This window comes from Anomalospiza imberbis, unplaced genomic scaffold (assembly GCF_031753505.1).
Source record: "Anomalospiza imberbis isolate Cuckoo-Finch-1a 21T00152 unplaced genomic scaffold, ASM3175350v1 scaffold_69, whole genome shotgun sequence".
Taxonomy (NCBI): domain Eukaryota; kingdom Metazoa; phylum Chordata; class Aves; order Passeriformes; family Viduidae; genus Anomalospiza; species Anomalospiza imberbis.
In genome coordinates this window covers 294,070-312,199 of record NW_027100303.1, presented here as the reverse complement: position 1 = coordinate 312,199, position 18,130 = coordinate 294,070, and the positions used below count along the sequence as shown (strand labels likewise).

Sequence of the window (18,130 nt, the reverse complement as noted above, 5' to 3'; positions counted from 1 at the left end):
GGGAAGAAAGATAATTTGCCATTACAAACAAAGTGTAGGTTGGCTGATAAATGAAATCGGACATTGAAAGATGAAAGGAACGGGAGAGGAGGTGGAATGATGTTTGTCTTTTCCAGTAAGGAGGCAGTGACTCTTGCTGTTATCTCTTTGAGAAGGATTTCTTGGCTATCTCATCCCTTTCTTGAGCTGCTAAAAAAATATCTTACATCACATAGTTTCTATTTGGACATTATGATATAACCTAAAACGATATCCACCACACTACTTACAAAAGATTAATACAGTACTACATGTGAAAAATGCAGATTAAAAGATTGGCTTTTCGCAAATACTAAAATGAATATGTATTGTGTTCTATTGATTAGTAGTGCTGTATTAGCATTTTAATGGTATGGTAACTGTAGTTTTGTAGTTAAAATGTAGCTTTTGTGGTTCAAATAGAAACTGTGTATGTGGGATATTTTTTTAAGAAAGGAATGAGGTACTCCATCGAGATAGCAGCCACAAGACACCTAAATCTTCTAAAGAAAGAATTTGTGGCTTCCTTATCAGGAGAAACGAACTTCTTCATGCCTCGCTCAGACCTAAAGACGCCACCAAGATTTGACACTAACCAGACAGAGCTCTTTGTTTTAAATAAAATGTATGCATCATGTGTGAAGGGTATGAATATGCAACAGGCTGTTGCTTTTAAGAGTTGTTTCTTTGTTCACAAGGCATGATTTTTAGCGGCTTAGTGCCCTAAAAGCATCCAGGGGCATGTAAGTCTTGGTTTTTATTGCCTCATATTGTCCTAATCTTAATTGTCCAAATTTTCATTACTCTAATTGTATTACTATTTTTATAACCGTTTTATTACTATTAAACTTTTAAAATTTTAAAAAACAAATGACGTTTTTCACACTACAAAATAACTTTCCAACATAATACATACGGTATTCAAGTTAATATTCGCGAAGGGTCAATCATATAATACGCATTTTTCACAATAGTAATAAAATAGCTATAAAAACAGTATCCTGGGCACCAGGACCCCCCCGTGCATTGATCCCCCCCTCACTGAGCACCGGGATTGGGACGGGACCCCCCCTCGAACCCCGGGACACCTCCAGGCACCGGGACCCCCCGGGCAGCGCCACCCCCGTGCACCGGGACAGGGACTGGGCCCCCCTCGTGCACCGACCCCCCCGAGCACCAGGCCCGGACCCCCCTTTGTGCCCCCCACCCATCACGGGGGTTCCACCCCCTCCCCTTTGACCCCCCCCGGAGCCGCGGGACCCCCGGGAACAGCGCCAGGACTGGGGGGGGCCCAGGGATGTGAGAAATGGATTCGTAAAGGATTCCCAAAACCTGGCAGAAAGCTCACACAGCCTTGGACTTGTCCATGCCAACTCTGAGATTTTATTGTGCCAGCGAGCAGCTGCAAGGAATTATCAATAATCGATATCAGTATTGAGCAGCAGGGCAAAATGCTCGTGGTCAGTAGGAACCTGCAAAAGCCAACAGAGAAATGCAAAAAGCTAGCAGAGAAATGCAGAAGCCAGTAGAGAAATTCAAAAAGCCAATAGAGAAATCCAAAAGCATTCTGAGTGTTAGGAATGAGAAGCTTGACTCAGCCAATATATCAAGCAGGGGTCCTTGAGCAGCTGCCCCAGAACCTCCGCCGGGGTCTCCCAGCGCAGCCAGAACCACTCGGCCTGGGGTCCCCAAAGACTTCAGCAAGGCCCAAGTCCCTCCCAGGAACCCTCAGCTCCCTCAAACCCAGCATCCCCCACATCCCCTGCAAGTTCCCCCCATGGCACCGGCCATGGCCATGTCCCCACATGTCACTGGCCGTGTCCCACCATGTCCTCAACCATGGCTGTCTCCCCACCATGTTTCAATCCCTGTCATTGTCCCCACATCTCCATCCATGCCTGTGTCCCCTCATGTCCCCATGAATGGCCCTGTCCCCCTCCATGTCCATGTGTCCCCATGTCACTCTCCATGTCTGTGTCCCACCATGTTGTGTCCTACCATGACCACACCCATGTCTTAGTTCAATGTCTATTTTTACCTCAGTATTGGACATTTTGAAGGGACGAAGAGAAATGAAAAGAAAACCAAGGCCAAAAGGAAAGGATTTCCGTGTCCCTGCCGGCTGAGGATCCACATGCTTGGGTAGAAGGGAAGACCCTTTTTTGGTGGAGTTTCACCCCACTGTCTCCAAAGTCTTGGTCTTTTCCCCACTTTTTCACCATTTGGCTCTGGAAGATGCCCTTTGGCATTAGGAAATCAAAATCATGGAATTCCTGAAATTGGAAAAGACCTCCAAGACCATTCAGTATTACTTGATGCCACCAGCAGATAGGACTTAATGCAAAAGATGTCCTGGGGTTGAAAGTCAACAAATCCATTCTCCCCAAGGAATTCCCATTTTTGGTCTGTGTCCTGATGGATGCTCCTGCCAGGGGTTCATCCAGATGCCCACGGGGAGCCAGGAAGATGTGGAGCACTCCATCCAGGTGTCTTCCCAACAGGAATCACCAAGACAACAGATCACCAGGGCTCTGCCCAACGGGGATCACTGGGGATCATCCAGCCCGGATCCTCCCATGGGGGATGGAGCTGGAGCAGCGCACGAAGCTCTACCCTCACTCCAAACTCTTCCTTCACTCGGGGCACTCACACGGCTTCCCTTAGTGGTGCCTCCGTTGGTGTTGGGTCAAGTTTGAGATCCTGGAGAAGCTCTTCCCACACTCCCCACACTTGTAGGGCCTCTCCCCGCTGTGGATGCGCCGGTGCATGGTGAGGTGGGCGTTTTGCTTGAAGCCCTTCCTGCAGTCGGGGCAGCGGAAGGGCCTCTCCTCTGTGTGAATCCGCTCATGTAGGAGGAGATCGGAGCTGGTCTGAAACCTCTTCCCACACTAGGGACACTCGTAGGGCCTCTCTCCAGTGTGGATGCGCTGGTGTCTTCTCAGGGCAGACCTCCACCCAAAGCCCTTCCCACATTCCAAGCACTCGTAGGGCCGTTCCCAGTATGGACCACCTGGTGCTGGATCAGGGCCGAGCTTCTTCTGAAGCTCTTCCCACACTCCCCACAATCGTAGGGCTTTTCCCAAATGTGGATCCTCTGTTGTCGCATCAGTTTGGAGCTTTCTCTGAAGCTCTTCCCACACTCCCCACACTCGTAGGGCCGTTCCCCAGTGTGTATTCCCTGGTGCCAGATCAGCTTGGAGCTGAAGCTGAAGCCCTGCCCACATCCCAAGCACTTGTGAGGCTTCTCCCTGCCATGAGGCTTCTCCACCAGCTCTGAGCTCCAGCTGGATCTCCGGCCGCCTTCCTGGCTCAGGGGGGCTCTTTCCTCCCCACAGCTCCCTGGGCTGGGTTTGCAGCCCCTCCTCCGGCAGGATCTCCGGGGCTTTTCCTCCTCCTCCATCCAGCCACACCCTGAGAATGACAAATCCTGGTTTGAGGAAAAAACGAGAGCACCTGGGACTGGAGGTTCCTCCTTGCCCAAGTTCATCTCAAGAAGTCATTGGGAATCTTGTGTCCATGGAAATCTCCACTATATCAAGGTTCAGCCCAAAAAAAAAAAAAAAAAAAAAATCACCCAGGAGTTCCCTATCTCTGATCTCTCCACTTTTGGCGCACCAGAGGTTTGCTTTCCTTGGGATGATGGGGGTCCAATGGCTCCAAGGGTTCCCCCTTCTCCGACGTCCTGATTAGGGATAATCCAGGGGCTTTTGGGGGGCCATGGGGTCCCTTCTGCCCTGATGCTCTACTTTGACATCCCAGGGGTCCCAGGGGTCCCTCCTCTCCAGGCTCCCCCCCTTTCCAGCCAGCCGGGGGTCCCCCAGCTCCAGGATCATCGCCCTCTGCTCTGCCCACTCCAGGGGTCGCAGGGGTTCCCCTCCTCTGCTCCCCCGGGGGTCCCCAGGACCAATGTCCTCCCCCTGCTGGCCCTGGGCAATGGCCACGTGGACTCCCAAAGATCCCCCCAAGGGGCTCAGCTTTGGGGTCCTGCAAGATCCAAACCTACACACAAAGAGAGAAAAAACCCACCCAGGGTTTATTTGGGCCTCCCAGACGATATTTGGGGCTCAATTCCACAATCTGCAAGCTCCAAACACACCCCAATAAAAAAACCCTCTCAGGGACCCCCCGATAGATTTGGGACGAGCTCCCCCTTCCCTCCCACCTGCAGGATGAGCTGGGGGCGATGGTCCCGGGGCCAAGGGTACTGTGGCCACAGGGGGCACTGGAACCTCCTGTTCCTCCTCCTTTTCCTGCTCCTGCTCCTCCTCTTCCTGCTCCTCCTCTTCCTCTCTCCCTCCTCCTCCTCCTTCCTCATCCCACCTCCTGCCCAGTTCCTGCCTTCTCTATATTTAGAGTGGAGAACCTTGCTTGTTTTTAGAACGAGAACAAAGATCCCAGATGGAACACGGCTTGCTGGTTTTAGCCAGAAGTGTCAGTGACTAAAGGTCATGTTTGCTCTGCTTTGGTGCCGTCCTTGTTCCTCCTCAGTGTTCAGGCTGGGCTATGGGGTGTCCTTGTTTGCTGCATTTTCAGAGCTCCTCCTGGATCCTTTGGGCAACAGGGTGTGCCCTGGGAGGGTTCTTTGTGCTCCTTTGTGACACAGGAGAACCTTCCAGGCGGTTTCTGCGTGAGCTGCTGCTGTGATGTCACAGGAGCACTGCCACGTCCCCGAGGTGTTCCCGTTGCTGTGGCACACGGAGGCCTCAGTGTCCAGAGTGGCTCTGGGCACTGCTCGTTGCCGGAGGATCCTCCTGCCCGAGGCATTCTCAGCAGCCAGCCCAGCCCTGACGGGTGTCCTTCTGTGCTTGCAGGGCTACAGTCTGCAGACGTGTGCAGCGCAGCCAAAATGATCCAGCACGTGGCTGCTGCAGTTTGCACGCTGTACTCTGTGGCGTATGCGGGGTATTTTTTAACCCACTTGGCACGTAAGTCGAGGTTTTCCCTCGGTGCTGTGGCTTTGGGCTTGCTGTGTGCTTGCTGTTCTTCCTCTGGGCCTGAGCTGACTTTGTAACCAAATTGCCATGAAGACACCATTGCTTTGGGAGAGCTCCTGGCAGCAGCTGCAGCTGGAAAAGGGGGTGTCTGCAGCCAGCGGGGCGTGCACAGCATTTGCAATGAGCCCTGGGGGGTTCTGTTCCCTCAAGCGGGGAGTCTGTGGCAGCATAGCCTGGAACTGCCTGTCCAGCCAAGAGCTGACCCAGCCCAGTATTTTGTGCTGTTCTCTTGCTGTGTGAAGGGACTGTGGCTCCTGGAGGGACGCTGTGAAAGCAAAATGCTCTCTCGGGGTTGCCTTGCTCCGGGGCATTTCCCACCACAGGCAGTTTTTTTCCTGACAGCATCTGGTTCATGTTCCCTCTCCCGTTGCAGGGCACCTCATGAGTGGATCCCGAGCAGCTCCTCCTTCGGTGAGTGGGAAAGGAACCTTTGGAGTTTGGAATTGTGCAGCAAGTTGTGAGCTCGGCATGTGGCAGCCATGTGCCAGCCTGGGAGGCTGAAGGAAAGTTCCTGTCAGTGTCCTTGCAGCAGCAAAGGGATCCCTGGGAGTTTTCTCCTTTTCTGCTGAAGAGCTTTTGAAGAGCTGCAGGTCTGGTTTTGCAGGCAGAGCATTGCTTGCTGGCTCTAGCCATGGTGGAATATGGAATTCCCAACAATAAGGGGCTCTGTCGACTTTAGCCCATTGTTAGTTTGAACAGCTCCCAACCCAATTTCTGCTTAGTGCAGCTGGATGTGCAGCTGAGGGTAAATAAGGTGATAACTGAGACAGAACTTCCCATCCCTCACGCTGCCGTCTGTCCACAGGGCACAAAAGCAGCACCAGCACCTCCTCTGGCTCCCTCTGCTTCCAAAGAGGAGGCCAAAGAGGAGGAAGGCAGCAGTGAGCTTCCCGCTGTTCCAGCGGACGATGGTGAACGTCCCTCAGTGCCGGGAGATGACAGTGAACTTCTCGCTGTTCTGGGAGACGAGGGCGAACATCCCACGCTGTGGGAACACAGTGGCGAGGCTCCTGCGGTGTGGGACAAGGACAGTGGACATCTCCTGGTGTGGGAGGAGGACGGTGGATGTTCCCTGGTGCGGGACGAGGAGGCTGAACTTCTCCCAGCATGGGAAGTGGACAGCGAACGTCCCCTGGCTTGCAAAGATGATGGCAAACCTGAAGCGTTTTGGGAAGAGGACGGAGAACCTGCAGCGTTTTGGGAAGAGGACGGAGAAGCTCCCTGTGCTTGGGAAGAGGACACTGAACCTCCCTCGGCTGTGGGATCCTGGGCTGAACATTCTGACAGCAGCACAGCCCTGCAGCCAGCGGGGAGAGGGGAGTGGTGCCTGATGCAGCTGAGTACGTCTGCTCTGTTCCTGTGTGCCAGAGCAGGGTGCTGTGTGTGTGTCTCGGCATCAGCTGCACCCAGTGCTGCTCTGCAGCTGAATGTGCCAGGGTCATTTCTTGTCCTTCCCCAGCTGAGACCAAGGGGCTGACGGCCCCAGGGAGGGGGGCTGCATTCTGGCTCTGCTGCAAGGCGGGGTCTCACTCTGGGAGGGAGCGTCTTCCACGTGGTTTCTTTCAGGGAACACCGTGAGCCTGGCGGAGCCTGCCGAGAAATACCTGGAAGTGGAGCAGATTGGCCAAGGGTAAGTGCACGGCAGTTACTTCTGCACAAGCAGGCCCAGGTGTTGTGCTGGTGCAGGATCAAGTGAGAAGTCAGGAGAGCTCCAAACACCTCCAGGCACTGGGGTACCATCCTGCTGTCCCTTAGTCCTGATCAGAATTGATACCTGTGCTCAGAAGGCACTGTCAAAGGCCCCTGAGGCTGACAGTGTCCTGCCTGCAGCAAGGAGCAGGACCTGGAAGATCTTCTGTCCCTGGAATTGGATTGCCTAAAAGAGCCACTCACCATCTGGTGACTGTCAGAAAACAGTTCTCAAGGATAATTCTTTCAAATATTTTGCTTCAAAAAATATCCTCTGGTCAGGATTAACAACCTAATGGTTTAGAAACAGAAACCAGAGCTGAAGTAATAAGTGCTCTATTCCAGCACAGGTAGTAGAGCCCATACATTCAGTAACAGACACAGAGCTGATGCACTCTGGGGGAAAATGCATCACCTGCCTGATGGCAGGGCCCTTGTGGATCCTGCAGGTCTTAGGCAGGAAATGGGAAAGGATGAAATGCATTCTTTTCCAGTTCTTTAGACACCCATTGCTCACTTCAGGTTTTGAACTAAAGCAGTTCAGCGTGGACATTTGGGATTTGCTCCAGCCCAATTCCTTGGTGTTGGGTCTCAGTTTTCTGTGGCACACCTTGCATGGCAGAGGGCTGGTGGCTGCTGCGCTGTTGTTGGAAGGGTCGATGCCCCCAGGTGCTTGTGAACGCTGCAGGCAGCAGAGATCTCCTGTCTGGGCTGGCTTTCACTGCCAGGGCCTAAAGCGCTGCTTCTTTCTTCTCTGCTGTTTTGTCTCCAGGGCTTTTGGAACCGTTTCTAAAGGACTCGACAGGGCCACTGGAGGAGAGGTCAGTGTCAACACGCCCAGCACGTCTGGCAGCTCTCCAGGGCTCTCCCCTCTGCTGGGAGCTGTGGCTGCAGCTTTGGGGGCCAGCAGAGCTTTCCTGCACAGGCTGCTCCTCTGCAGGCAGAGCCGTCTCAGCCTGATGAGCACAGCTGGGACAGACTTGGTCCTTCTGAAGTGCCCAAAGGAATGCAAGGAGGGCAATGGATGTGTGTGTTTGCTTTGTTGTGCAATCCCAGCCAGAGCAGTTGCATCTGAAATCATGACCCAATCCCATAGAACTGCTAAAGGGTTCCCGGCTGTTTTGCTCTGTTTGCACAGAACCAGAATTACCTCCTGCTTGCAGAATGTGTTTGAACAATAATGAGAGTGTTGAGGCCATTTGAGAAGACTGTAGGTGCAGAGAATGTGGTTAGAGCTTGGAGGCTGACAGCTGAGGGGCCATTTCTGCAGAGCTTGCAAGGCCAAATGTCTCTGGCCATGTGTCCTGTAAGCAGCCCCCAGCGAGCAGAGCAATGGGCTGTGGGAATGGCACTTGCTGAGCTCTGGTGTCCCTTCCCAAGGCAGTTTGGCACAGCCCGGCTCCATTGCCCCAAAAAGACTCGCTCCGTGTTTGCTGCGGCCTCCTGCCACAGACTCCTCCAGTGAAAGGTCTGCAATGTCCCTTCAGGTGGCCATAAAGAAAATGAGTCTGAGAGGGCAGAACAGGGAACGAGCTGTGAATGAGCTCCTGTTCCTGCAGGACAAGAAGAACCCCAACATTGTCAGCTCTTTGGACAGGTGAGTGCTCCAGGCCTTATCCCATGCCCGGGCCCTGCCTTAACCTTTCCTGGCATCCGTAGTCTGTAGCCTGATTTGAAAATGCCTGACCCAGATGTATTTTCCTAAATCAACAGCCTGGCAGTTCGCTCCCTCCATGTGCTTTTGTTGCTTTGGTTTGGTTTCCCCTTCAAGTTGACCCTGTTTTCTGTGTCTTACAACAAGTGCTGATAAACCACAGCAGAAATTATTTCCCTTGGCTTCTTCTTCCCAGCCCTTTCCCATTGCTGCAGATGCCAGGAAGACCAGGTTCTTGTTCCCAGAAATGCCTCGTTTGCCCATTTGTCACTGGCCTTGCCTGTTTCTGAAGGGACTTTCTGACCCCTTTTGTCCCAAGTGCTGCCCGGCCTCCTCCCCTGGATAAGCCTGGGAGCTGTGTTGCCTTGTTCTGCAGGGAAGGGTGGAACTGCTGAGTTCAGAAGCTGAACCAGCTGGGGGCCAGTGTTGTGGGTCCACATTGATCTGGGCCTTTGCTAAACTGCATTTTTCACCTGCTTGCCATCTAAGGCCTCTCCTTTCTCACAGGGGTCTCCTCCTTTAGACTGTGCAGATCCCAAGGGCTGTGCAGCCTGGCAGGAATGTCTCTCCATCGGATTCTGTCCTCATTGACAAGTGACCTGGCAACAAAACTCCCCTCCAGGCTTTTCCATGGGGGAACTGAGCACTGCACATTGGTCTCCATGCCACTGCTTTCCTCTTCCAGCTTCCTTGTCGATGGAGATCTCTGGCTGGTGATGGAATACATGGATGGAGGAACTTTGCAGGACGTTGTCAGACAGACACGCATGGCTGAAGGAGAGATGGCAGCTGTCAGTCGGGAGGTGAGGGATCCTGCCTGTGACTGCCATGCCTTGGACACGATGGTCCTTCCCAGCAGGGCGTGAGAGCAGGAGTGGCTCCATGCTCAGGGCTTTGTTTCTCTGTTGTTTTCATGAGCTGGCGAAGAAAGAGCCCCTGCAGTGAACGGCCTGCCAGCATCACTGCACTTCTACTCTGTTCTTGTTCTCTTTCCTGCTGTTGTGGCACTCTCTGTCTGTTTTGGATTTGATGTGCTGTTCTCAGCTTTGCCCTGAACCGTTTGCCTGGAGCTTGTCTGCACTGCACTCCTGGCCTGTCACAGCAAAGTCGCTGCTGGCAGAATTCTAAACTGTCCTTTCTTGTGTGATATATTCCGGCCATTGGTTTTTACCCTCGTGTTCTTTGTTCTCTCTCAGTGTCTGCAGGGCCTGCATTTCCTCCATTCGAACCGGGTGATCCACAGAGATCTGAAGAGCTCCAACATCCTTCTGGGCATGGACGGCTCTGTCAAGCTGGGTGGGTGTTCCTGGCCAGGCACGGCGCTCCCGGGGTGCGGCTGTGGGGCTGCTTCCCAGTGACGGCCAGAGCCCCACAAGGGCTGCTGGGGGCACTGCCCGGCCCCTGCTGCCAGCTGAGAGCGGCTGCCCCTGCAGAGAGCTCAGGAGAGGAGCAGGCTGTCAGGGGTGCCTTTGCTCTGGGAATGGCCCTCCCAGAGGGGCAGGCATCGGAATCTAAAGCTGCAAGGGAATCAGTAAAAGCAACTGCATGAAAGCTGAGGGTTTCTTTAAGGGTCCAGTTCAGTTCCATCTTTCCTTGGCTACAGCCCTGAGAACTTTTCCAGCTGACATCACTGCTGCATTCTCAGACTGAGAGCGGGGAGTCTTTGTGCTTGGTTTCCTCATTCCAGCTGCCTTTGACAGTGTTTGTTTCTGTCCTCAGCTGATTTTGGCCTCAGTGCTCAGCTCAGCCCTGAGCAGGACCAGCGCAGCTCCATGGTGGGCACTGCTCACTGGATGGCCCCAGAAGTTGTCACCAGTTCTCCTTACGGCCCCAAGGTGGACATCTGGTCCTTTGGCATTGTGACCATCGAGATGGTGGAAGGAGAACCTCCTTACTTCAAGGAAACGAGGGCCATGGTAAGAGGCCAATTCTCCCGTGGTTGCAGAGGCCTGTGAGCACAGGGTGACCCTGCACTGGGAGCAGCAGCTGCAGGATTCTGCACATGGGGAAGGGAATTCCCAGAGGACTGGAGCCTCAACACAGACACATATTCTGCAGTCTCCAGACACAATTTGCTTTGGGATTTACGTTGTTGCAGTTCTTCTGGCTGTGAGGATGACCTGAAAATGTGAAGCAAGTGCACCAGCTCTTTACAATGGCTGTGGCAGCACCAGGGTTTGGGTTTTTTGGTTGGCATAGAAAAATGAGCTGTGAGCAGCATCTTGGCCAGGGAGGAAAGTGCCCCTGGAGCTGGGGCTGGGAAGCCGGGGTCGATGTGAGCACTTGTGGGTGGGAAGGAAGCTGGCAGAGCGCTGAGTTTGCTTTTCCTGCAGGCTCGCGCTCTGATCCGGCAGAACGGGACCCCGCAGCTGCAGGAGCCCAGGCGCCTGTCAGCTCTGCTGCGGGACTTCCTCGAGTGCAGCCTGGAGCCGGACGAGGAGCGGCGCTGGTCTGCCCAGGAGCTGCTGCAGGTGAATGCCAAGCGGCTGCAGGGGAAGCAGCAGCGCCAGGGAGGGGTTTTCTTGTGGGGCCCCCTCCGATGGTCTCCGGTCTCGCTGATGGTCTCCGGTCTCGCTGCTTTCCACACGCAAAGCAAGCAGAATCCTTGCCTGGTTTGGCTTGGCAGGAGCCTTTCGAGGTCATCTGCACCTGGGGCCCCACAGCGAGCAGGGCCATCTTCAAGCAGCTCAGGTGGCTCAGAGCCCTGCCTGACCTGAGCTTGGATGTTTCCAGGGAGTAGGCACCTCCCACATCTCTGGGCACCTTCTGTCAGTGCTTCCCCACTCTCCTGCTAAAAAATTTCTGCCTCAGACCTAGTCTCAGCCTGCTTCCCCCTCCTGAGTTTCAGACCATTTCCCTTTGTCCTGTTGCAACAGAGCCTGTGAAGAAGTTGACTCTGGAAAGTAACGGTTCATTTCTTTCTTTTTTCTCCTTTGGGCAGCACCCATTTTTATCATCAGCCAAGCCTCTCTCCAGCCTGACCCCTCTGATCACCGCAGCAAAGAAACTGAGGCAGCAGCGGAGGAGATGAAGGACTGGAGGACAGCGTTTAGTTACACTAGTTAGTTAGGAGAACTAGTTAGTTATGGTAGTTAGCAGTGCTAGTTGGTTAAGGTAGTTAGGACAGCCTGTTTGTTACGGTTCTTATGACAGCCTGGTTGGTATGGCAGTTTTTTTGAATAAAAACTCTCTTAAACCTCAACTCCCTTGACGTGTCCCTTCCTTCTCCCTGTGTGACTCAGCTGCCCGGAGCAATGTGAGGGGAGAGTGGGCCCAGCCTCGCCCAGAGCTGAGCCCCAGCAGAGCCCTGGCAGAGCCCAGAGCAGCCTCGGCATCTGCAGAGTCAGCCTGGAAGGAGGCGCTTGGAGCCTTCTCGGCTGCACCCGACTCTTGGTTACAAACTGTGTGTCAGGGCTCACCCCCAGATTGGGGTGGCCCTGAAAGATGGAAAAGTCTCTCCTCCAACCCGTGCCTTCAAAGAAAGACTCAGTAGTCTTCAGTCGTCCGGTCTCAAGGTAGTTTATTGTGTGTTATCTAAAAGATTTTCTTCCTGAACTGCTGCGGTCCATTCAGCAGGTCAGACAAAGGCACACACTGACTCCCAGGGGCCTGGTTCCATCTTTTATATCATCCATGACGTGTTAAATGTTTATGGTTTTACCCCAATGCCTATCACCTATATTGAATGGTGACTTTCTACTCTAAACCAATCTGTGAGTGCCAACATCACCATGAACATGGAGGTTAGGAAGGAGAAAGAAGGAGGACAGGGCACGCCCAAGTCCCTCCATCTTAGAACTTCTGACCCCCATGTACAAAACTCAGACCCCTCTGTACAAGGCCTAAAATCCCCCTGTACAGCACTCAAAAGTTCTTCCTTTCACGTTGTGACTACTTCTACTATAATATCTAAACTTGTGTGATTTCTTGTTCTTCCTGCAATGTTGGTAAATTGTTCCACGGGTCAGATTCAAAGCCACAGGAGTTTCCAGCTGCATGCCAGGGTCTCAAATGCTTCCGACCTGTGCCCGGAATATCCAAGAGTGTCCAAGAGACATTCTGAGTTCTGACAAGAACAGGATCATGAGAAGTCAACGAAGAGCCTTGAATGCAGCTTTCCCCACGCCTCCCTCCTTCCAGCTGCACCTCCTCCCCCGGCAGTGCAGGAGACAGGGAATGGGGCCGTGCTCAGTTCATCCCCCGTGGCTTCTCCCTCTGCCCAGGGACAGGAGTCGTTCCCCTGCTGCAGCCTGCGGTCTCTCCCACCGGAGACTTCTCCAGGAACTTCTCCAACCGGAGTCCATCCCCTGGGACTGGGGCACAGCCCCCCTCCAAGTGCTGCAGCGTGGGTCACTGTGCCACGGGGTCAGTCCTTCCAGGACAGGCTGCTCCAGCGGGGGCCCCTCTGTCCACGGGGTCACAGCCTCCTCTCAGGCATCCCCGTGCTCCAGCCTGGCTCCTCCAGGGGCTGCAGGGGGATCTCTGCATCCCCATGGATCTGCAGGGGTATCTCTGCATCCCCATGGATCTGCTGGGGGATCTCTGCAGCCCCATTGTTATCAATGAATCTGTCAATTTAATAATTAGAGGAATTTATTAAATCAAGTCAAACAAAAATTGGAAAAGCCACAAGTAAAACAGCGCCGAGCCAGGCGATCGGAGCTGGTTTCAGGCTATACAGCCCCGTACCTCTGGCAGTTCACAAGGTACTGATTCCACAGGGTTTTATTTTTATTGCTTTCAGACGTAGTAGGATTCCTGAGGGCTCTTCCTGTTCCCTCTCATTGGTCTTGCCCCTTTCCACATATTAATGCATGTTCTTTTCTTGTGCAGAGTTTTTCCCGGAATACTCTGCTGAAGTCTCGTTAGATGGCAATCCTCTCGAATATCTTGTTCTGGCTAAGAATATTCATCTTATCAGTTCAATGCCTATCTTCTAGATGGAATAATCCTTCAGAGTAACCATCCTTTGAGACAGGAATTCATCTTGTATATATTGTTCTTTCTGTCACTTGATTCCATTTAAAAAGATACTGTATTTTTTTTAGTCCTGAGCACGAATTTATTTTAAATTATATATTACACCCATGGATATGCAGGGAGACCTCTGCATCCCCATGGATCTGCAGGGGAATCTCTGCAGCCCTATGGATCTCTGCATCCAGCACCGCCGTCTTTGGAGGCACCAGGAATAGGCTGAGCTCTGCCTGAAGCTCTTCTCACATTCCCCACACCCTTCCCGGCACAGGGAGAGTTTTACCTCCTCACAGCTCCCCGGGCTGGGTTTGCAGCCCCTCCTCGTGTGGGATCTCTGGGGCTTTTCCTCCCCATTGCATTCCTGTGCCGTGGAGCCGTTCCAAATGGCCTCTTCCACGAGGTTCTGTGGCAAGAATTTGTTCTCCCTGGTCCCTGTCCGCAGCTCCGTGACTGGGGCAGGAAGGACAAGGAGAGTTAGGGACATGGAGAAGGGAAAAGGAAAAGGCAGGAGAGGAAGGAAGAAGAAGGAACGAGGGAGGAAGGAAATGGGAAAAGACGTAGATGGATGAAGGAGAGAATGAGGAGAGGAAGCAGGGCAGAGAAGAAGCTGGGATTTGCGTCCGTGCCAGAGGGAAGGGGAAGGAGATCCCCTCAATCCATCCCTGGCAGGACGGCGTCAGCAGCGAGGTTGTCCTGCAGCCAGGGGCGATGCTGGGCTGGGAGATGGAGCAGGAGAGAGGGGCAAAGGGGCAGTGACTTCCTCCTCACCTGCCTGGCTGTCCCAGTCTGTAGCATCCTGGCACTACCAAGGCCCTTGGAGCGTCCGGCACTGATGAGCCCAAAGCTCACGGCGACTTTATAAAGCTGACAAAGTAGGCAGGATGGGTCTTTGTAGGATCTCCAGCAAACTGGGTTTATTGGAACAGGAACAGGGCACACAGCTGAACAGGCTCCAGGGACAAAGAGAGGCTGCAAGCTGAGGGCACAGGGGGTTTTTATATGGGGTAGTGAGGGTGGAGCTGAGGGTCAGGGTCCAATGGATATGGGGGAAAATGGTGCAAAGGAGGGGTTAAGGGTCGTGTCAGCTAATAGGGAAACAGAGGCAGGGAAATGCACTAAACTTGGGCCAGTGGAGGGACAGAGAGAGGAGAACATTCTAGGGACTAACCAAAATAGGTGACAGGGGTTGAACTGGGGTAATTAGGCCAACGGGCCAATGGGGTAACATAACTTTACAGAAATCAGCATGTGCCTGCAAAGATCTATGGGAGAAGCAAGCTTCTCCCCATAACCTTGAAATCTATTCTTGTTTGGGACCAGTCCTCCACAGCTGAGGGACTGAGATTCTGATGGTAGGTTCCTGGGCCTCCACAGCAGTGCATCTTCCTTTTCCTTGTTTTCATTGCAGCGTCATTCTCCTCCACCCAGATGAAATTGAGGATTGGCAATGGCTTGCAAGAAAGCAAGGGGTGAGTACCTTGGGTTTGGTGAGAAATGAGCCTCATGCTTTAGAATTTTTAAAATTTTAAGAAGGCATAATTAGAGACAAATCAATAACAGCGGTGGGTGTTTGGCAATGGCCAGAGGCACACTGGTTAGCCATAGCAACTCTTCTTATCTATTTTTTCCATTTTATTGTTCAAAAACATATTGATAAAGGTTATACATATTCAAACATTTCTTTGAACTCATTTACTTGTTCCAGGAACTCTTTAAGTTGGTTTGACCCCCAAGCTGCCTTTCTAGAGTACGTGCAGGAATCGTTGATTGTTGAACTGAGGGTTTTGTGTCACTTCCTCACAACAGCCCCCTGATCCCTGGTTTCAGCTGTGAGTCTGCAGGCCCCAAGTTGGGCAACTCCCTGGGGGCTCCCCTGGCAGGGCAGACCCTCCTGGAACAATTCTGTGTCAGGAAGGAGAGACGCATTGGACTTTTTTGGTCTTCAGCTACTGTTTATTGTTACCTTATCAAAACTTCAGCACACTGTCTGCACCAGACTCTGCGTGCAGGAAAAACAGCACAAAAGTGACTAACAATCTCTTGTTACAAGGCCTTTTGAGTCTAATCAAAAACTAAGCTACCCAATTAAGTAGGAGCACCTAAATTATTTTCCTTTCTAACCCAATAACTGAGCCCTAAAGACCCGGATTTTTCATGTGGATTTTTCTACCCAATTACAAGATACCAGCTAAAGGCAAGAAGAAAGAGGAAGAAGAAAGAAGAAGGGAACTCAAGACAACACCCTATATCCTCCATCTTGAACCCATCTATAACATACTAAAAATCCTAAACCCTAAATGTCTCACCCATGTGAAATACTACACTAGTCTCTACAATCTCTACAATCTCTTTCACACTTTTGTGGTTTCTAGTTTACCTTGAGGCTTTGGAAGTTTTCTCCATGAATGAGGGTCAAAGTCAGTGCTCCCCTGGGGGTCAGGGCACCCCAGAGCAGACAGAGAAATATTCCCAGTGCCCTGGGTTTCCACATCAGCAGGCGACAGTTATTGACAGTCGAAGGGTCAGCGGCAGGGGTCCTCATCACACCCGTTCCTTAAATGTTATCTGGCCATGCAGACGGTTGTAGCTACTTCCACAAGTACTTTAAATCAACATTAGCTGTTTCACAAATATCTCTGAGTTATTCTTGTCAGTTAGTTACAAAAATAAAAGCATTAGTTATTATTTCACAACTGCAGCTACTTCTGCAAAAGTTAACATTCTAATGCACAACACGTAGCATCCACTTCAATACTTTGCAAAAGCCAAAACTATAATGTATGTTTTTCACAAGGTCCACAAACTAAAATATCATCCATGAATGATGTTCTGAGGATTTGAGCGACACAGGGGCCAGGGCATTGGCCACAAAAAGCCGACAAATTGTACGACAGCAAAAGCAGTTAAAAGTGATTACAAACTGTCCTATATCAAAATCAGCTCATCTTTCATGTTGTGATTAGGAATAAGTTGCAGAAGTCAAGACATAATAGTAAAAGCCACCAATTACATAGTTCTTTATAACAAACCCAGGGCAGGTTTTTCCCTTGCATGGAGCACTTGGCCCTTCCCCGGGCCCCTTCTGCCCTCTTGAAGAGCCGGTGGCATTTTCCACCACCCACAGTTTGTAACCAAGAGTCGGGTGCAGCCGAGAAGGCTCCAAGCGCCTCCTTCCAGGCTGACTCTGCAGATGCCGAGGCTGCTCTGGGCTCTGCCAGGGCTCTGCTGGGGTTCAGCTCTGGGCGAGGCTGGGCCCGCTCTCCCCTCACATTGCTCCGGGCAGCTGAGTCACACAGGGAGAAGGAAGGGACACGTCAAGGGAGTTGAGGTTTAAGAGAGTTTTTATTCAAAAAACTGCCATAACAAACAGGCTGTCATAAGAGCCGTAACAAACAGGCTGTCCTAACTAACACAACTAACTAGCACCGCTAACTACCATAACTAACTGGCACTGCTTACTTCCATAACTAACTAGTTGTCCTAACTAACTACTGTAACTAAACGCTGTCCTCCAGTGCTTCAGCTCCTCCGCTGCTGCTTCAGTTGCTTTGCTGCGGTGATCAGAGGGGTCAGGCTGGAGAGAGGCTTGGCTGATGATAAAAATGGGTGCTGCCCAAAGGAGAAAAAAGAAAGAAATGAACCGTTACTTTCCAGAGTCAACTTCTTCACAGGCTCTGTTGCAACAGGACAAAGGGAAATGGTCTGAAACTCAGGAGAGGGAAGCAGGCTCAGATGAGATCTAAGGCAGAATTTTTTTAGCAGGTGAGTGGAGAAGCACTGACAGAAGGTGCCCAGAGATGTGGGGGTGCCTCCTCCCTGGAAACGTCCAAGCTCAGGTCAGGCAGGGCTCTGAGCCACCTGACCTGCTTGAAGATGGCCCTGCTCGCTGTGGGGCCCCAGGTGCAGATGACCTCGAAAGGCCCCTGCCAAGCCAAACCAGCCGAGGATTCTGCTTGCTTTGCGTGTGGAAAGCAGCGAGACCGGAGACCATCGGAGGGGGCCCCACAAGAAAACCCCTCCCTGGCGCTGCTGCTTCCCCTGCAGCCGCTTGGCATTCACCTGCAGCAGCTCCTGGGCAGACCAGCGCCGCTCCTCGTCCGGCTCCAGGCTGCACTCGAGGAAGTCCCGCAGCAGAGCCGACAGGCGCCTGGGCTCCTGCAGCTGCAGGGTCCCGTTCTGCCGGATCAGAGCGCGAGCCTGCAGGAAAAGCAAACTCAGCGCTCTGCCAGCTTCCTTCCCACCCACAAGTGCTCACATCGACCCCGGCTTCCCAGCCCCAGCTCCAGGGGCACTTTCCTCCCTGGCAGAGATGCTGCTCACAGCTCATTTTTCTATGCCAACCAAAAAACCCAAACCCTGGTGCTGCCGCAGCCATTGTAAAGAGCTGGTGCACTTGCTTCACATTTTCAGGTCATCCTCACAGCCAGAAGAACTGCAACAACGTAAATCCCAAAGCAAATTGTGTCTGGAGACTGCAGAATATGTGTCTGTGTTGAGACTCCAGTCCTCTGGGAATTCCCTTCCCCACGTGCAGAAACCTCCAGCTGCTGCTCCCAGTGCAGGGTCACCCTGTGCTCACAGGCCTCTGCAACCACGGGAGAATTGGCCTCTTACCATGGCCCTCGTTTCCCTGAAGTAAGGAGGTTCTCCTTCCACCATCTCGATGGTCACAATTCCAAAGGACCAGATGTCCACCTTGGGGCCGTAAGGAGAACTGGTGACAACTTCTGGGGCCATCCAGTGAGCAGTGCCCACCATGGAGCTGCGCTGGTCCTGCTCAGGGCTGAGCTGAGCGCTG

The 18,130-nt window shown here is 52.5% G+C and overlaps 1 pseudogene; it reads right to left on the bottom strand.

Moving 5' to 3' along the window:
* The window catches only part of LOC137467576 (uncharacterized), a 441,429-nt pseudogene that overhangs the window by 279,526 nt on the left and 143,773 nt on the right, over positions 1-18,130 (bottom strand).